Source organism: Pseudophryne corroboree, chromosome 1, assembly GCF_028390025.1.
Source record: "Pseudophryne corroboree isolate aPseCor3 chromosome 1, aPseCor3.hap2, whole genome shotgun sequence".
In the NCBI taxonomy this organism is placed as follows: Eukaryota; Metazoa; Chordata; class Amphibia; order Anura; family Myobatrachidae; genus Pseudophryne; species Pseudophryne corroboree.
In genome coordinates this window covers 971,205,870-971,210,524 of record NC_086444.1, presented here as the reverse complement: position 1 = coordinate 971,210,524, position 4,655 = coordinate 971,205,870, and the positions used below count along the sequence as shown (strand labels likewise).

The window sequence follows — 4,655 nt, the reverse complement described above, 5'->3', positions numbered from 1 at the left end:
TTCTCACCGTTGACCAGAGAGACAATTGCCTGGCTGCATGCCGTGCTTAGAAGGAACACTTGAATGCAGACCCTGATTTTTTTTTTTTAACTCATAACAGGAGATGAATATTGATGCTATGGTTACGATCCAGAAAAAAAAAAAAAGCAATCCAAACAGGATGCATTCATTTTGCTGGCAGTTGGGGTCCCCACTGTCAGGGTACTGCCGGGATCCTGAAAAAACACAGGTTGTTGATCTTGCACAGAAATAGATTCAAAAATACAGGGAATGATATAGAAGCCAGAAATGGACGATCATATATTGGAAATCCCTATCTGTCCGTATGGCGGTGCGCCCAGGGTCATAAAAAGGAAGTACATATGTATCTACAAGGAGAAAAAGTATGACTCTAGTTTGGGCGCACTCTTATTATTGTTTACTTTTCAATTATGATCAAATGAGAAATGATAATGACATTTTAGGCTTGTACTCTACACCTCATTAGAAAACTCGAAACTGGATATATACTGCACGTATGACCATGTATGAAAATTGTATCAGGAAGGAACACCATTAAGTGTTACACAATAATGTGTGGTATGTTCAGATCCTTAATTATACCTGGATAATTGCATAATGGAGGGTGGCTACATCACAAGCAACCTCCGTCTGCCAAGAATCTGTACAAACTTGGTTTGTATTAATACAACCCTGAATAGGGTAGGGTTAGTGAATGAGAGAGCCCACACACTATGTGCTGATATCTGGTAGTTAGCCACTGTCTTAGATTGGTAAACTTATTAAGGATTAGGAAAATAGTAGGAATCAGTAAAGTAGTGATACTGCTGTTGGCGTTATTGCCCTAGGTAGATCTTCCTACTTCACCGGGTATTCCCTAGTAGTCACCCGTCTAGGTACTGACCCAGCCCACCTCCGTTTAGCTTCCAAGATCGGACGAGATTGGGCGTGAACGGAGGGGTATGGTCGTAGAGAGAAATTGCCCTACATCGCCAATGAGAGTGCACCGAAGCGGAAGGATGGATTCCTTCTCGGGAGAGAATATAATAAGAATGTATAGATAATAAGATGTGAATCTGCTGTCCCCGTTAGACTGGCGGGACGTGTCCCGTAGGGGACTAGTCCGCCTGAATCATGGATGAGAGTTCACGGAAGGAAGGAAAGTGAGAATGTAGAAAAAGAAGAATTACAAAGTCATATAGGACACATATTTGGACGTTCTTAATTTCTTGCGGTCACCTGTTGGATTTCAATTAGATATGCGTCTTGGTGATGATAAGCAGTATCGTACAGATGATACAATTAAGAAGAGAAGCATAAGGTGCCGAGAGATAAACACACTAAATATTCACTTATGACAGTGGAAAAGTATGAATTTTTAAACAGTGGTGGGCACACGGTATTTACCTAAAAAATGTGTGTATTTTTTGTTTGAAAAATAAATATACACACAGAATTGATTGAATATGCACTCCTATGAGAGGGTATTGCAGGTAGTGTTCCTGCTTGGAATACCTGCTAGTCTTGCAGGAAAATAAGTTGTTTTAATATACACACAGACTTGTTTATATATACACACCTATGAGAGGGTATTGCAGGTGGTGTTCCTGCTTGTTAGAAAAATCCTGTGTTATTTTTAAAAAGGGTCTGATTGTGTGCCTGCTGGAACAGTTTGCTGACACAGTGACCACCAGTATACTATATATAGCAGTACGGTACGGAAGGCCACTGCTGTACCTACCTCTGTGTCGTCATTAAGTATACTATCCATCTACATTCTATACCTGTGGTGCATTTTAGTTTTGCAGTTTGCTGACACAGTGACCACCAGTATACTATTTATAGCAGTACGGTACGGAAGGCCACTGCTGTACCTACCTCTGTGTCATCATTAAGTATACTATCCATCTACATTCTATACCTGTGGTGCATTTTAGTTTTGCAGTTTGTGGACACAGTGACCACCAGTATATATAGCAGTACGGTATGGAAGGCCACTGCTCTACCTACCTCTGTGTCGTCAAGTATACTATCCATCCATACCTGTGGTGCATTTCAGCTGTGCGCAGTATATATAGTAGTAGGCCATTGCTATTGATACTGGCATATAATTCCACACATTAAAAAATGGAGAACAAAAATGTGGAGGTTAAAATAGGGAAAGATCAAGATCCACTTCCACCTCGTGCTGAAGCTGCTGCCACTAGTCATGGCCGAGACGATGAAATGCCATCAACGTCGTCTGCCAAAGCCGATGCCCAATGTCATAGTAGAGAGCATGTAAAATCCAAAAAACAAAAGTTCAGTAAAATGACCCAAAAATCAAAATTGAAAGCATCTGATGAGAAGCGTAAACTTGCCAATATGCCATTTACGACACGGAGTGGCAAGGAACGGCTGAGGCCCTGGCCTATGTTCATGGCTAGTGGTTCAGATTCACATGAGGATGGAAGCACTCATCCTCTCGCTAGAAAAATGAAAAGACTTAAGCTGGCAAAAGCACAGCAAAGAACTGTGCGTTCTTCTAAATCACAAATCCCCAAGGAGAGTCCAATTGTGTCGGTTGCGATGCATGACCTTCTAAACACTGGACGGGAAGAGCTTGCGCCTTCCACCTTTTGCACGCCCCCTGCAAGTGCTGGAAGGAGCACCCGCAGTCCAGTTCCTGATAGTCAAATTGAAGATGTCACTGTTGAAGTACACCAGGATGAGGATATGGGTGTTGCTGGCGCTGGGGAGGAAATTGACAAGGAGGATTCTGATGGTGAGGTGGTTTGTTTAAGTCAGGCACCCGGGGAGACACCTGTTGTCCGTGGGACGAATATGGCCATTGACATGCCTGGTCAAAATACAAAAAAAATCAGCTCTTCGGTGTGGAATTATTTCAACACAAATGCGGACAACAGGTGTCAAGCCGTGTGTTGCCTTTGTCAAGCTGTAATAAGTAGGGGTAAGGACGTTAACCACCTCGGAACATCCTCCCTTATACGTCACCTGCAGCGCATTCATCATAAGTCAGTGACAAGTTCAAAAACTTTGGGTGACAGCGGAAGCAGTCCACTGACCACTAAATCCCTTCCTCTTGTAACCAAGCTCCTGCAAACCACACCACCAACTCCCTCAGTGTCAATTTCCTCCATACCCAGGAAAGCCAATGGTCCTGCAGGCCATGTCACTGGCAAGTCTGACGAGTCTTCTCCTGCCTGGGATTCCTCCGATGCATCCTTGAGTGTAACGCCTACTGCTGCTGGCGCTGCTGTTGTAGCTGCTGGGAGTCGATCGTCATCCCAGAGGGGAAGTTGGAAGACCACTTGTACTACTTCCAGTTAGCAATTGACTGTCCAACAGTCCTTTGCGAGGAAGATGAAATATCACAGCAGTCATCCTGCTGTAAAGCAGATAACTCAGGCCTTGGCAACCTGGGCGGTGAGAAACATGGTTCCGGTATCCACCGTTAATTCAGAGGCAACTAGAGACTTGATTGAGGTACAGTGTCCCCGGTACCAAATACCTTCTAGGTTCCATTTCTCTAGGCAGGCGATACTGAAAATGTACACAGACCTCAGAAAAAGAGTTACCAGTGTCCTAAAAAATGCAGTTGTACCCAATGTCCACTTAACCACGGACATGTGGACAAGTGGAGCAGGGCAGACTCAGGACTATATGACTGTGACAGCCCACTGGGTAGATGTATTGCCTTCCGCATCAAGAACAGCAGCGGCGGCACCAGTAGCAGCATCTCGCAAACGCCAACTCGTTCCTAGGCAGGCTACGCTTTGTATCACCGCTTTCCAGAAGAGGCACACAGCTGACAACCTCTTACGGAAACTGAGGAAGATCATCGCAGAATGGCTTACCCCAATTGGACTCTCCTGGGGATTTGTGACATCGGACAACGCCAGCAATATTGTGCATGCATTACATCTGGGCAAATTCCAGCACGTCCCATGTTTTGCACATACATTGAATTTGGTGGTGCAGAATTATTTAAAAAACGACAGGGGCGTGCAAGAGATGCTGTCGGTGGCCCGAAGAATTGCGGGCCACTTTCGGCATTCAGCCACCGCGTACAGAAGACTGGAGCACCACCAAACAGTCCTGAACCTGCCCTGCCATCATCTGAAGCAAGAGGTGGTAACGAGGTGGAATTCAACCCTCTATATGCTTTAGAGGATGGAGGAGCAGCAAAAGGCCATTCAAGCCTATACATCTGGCCACGATATAGGCAAAGGAGGGGGAATGCACCTGACTCAAGCGCAGTGGAGAATGATTTCAACGTTGTGCAAGGTTCTGCAACCCTTTGAACTTGCCACACGTGAAGTCAGTTCAGACACTGCCAGCCTGAGTCAGGTCATTCCCCTCATCAGGCTTTTGCAGAAGAAGCTGGAGACATTGAAGGAGGAGCTAAAACAGCGATTCCGCTAGGCATGTGGGACTTGTGGATGGTGCCCTTAATTCGCTTAACCAGGATTCACGGGTGGTCAATCTGTTGAAATCAGAGCACTACATTTTGGCCACCGTGCTCGATCCTAGATTTAAAACCTACGTTGTATCTCTCTTTCCGGCAGACACAAGTCTGCAGAGGTTCAAAGACCTGCTGGTGAGAAAATTGTCAAGTCAAGCGGAACGTGACCCGTCAACATCTCCTCCTTCAC

General features: G+C 45.2%; 1 pseudogene; it reads right to left on the bottom strand.

The window, feature by feature from the left end:
- Positions 1-855: 855 nt before the first annotated feature.
- LOC134948197 (5S ribosomal RNA) lies at positions 856-974 on the bottom strand (annotated as a pseudogene).
- Positions 975-4,655: the final 3,681 nt, after the last annotated feature.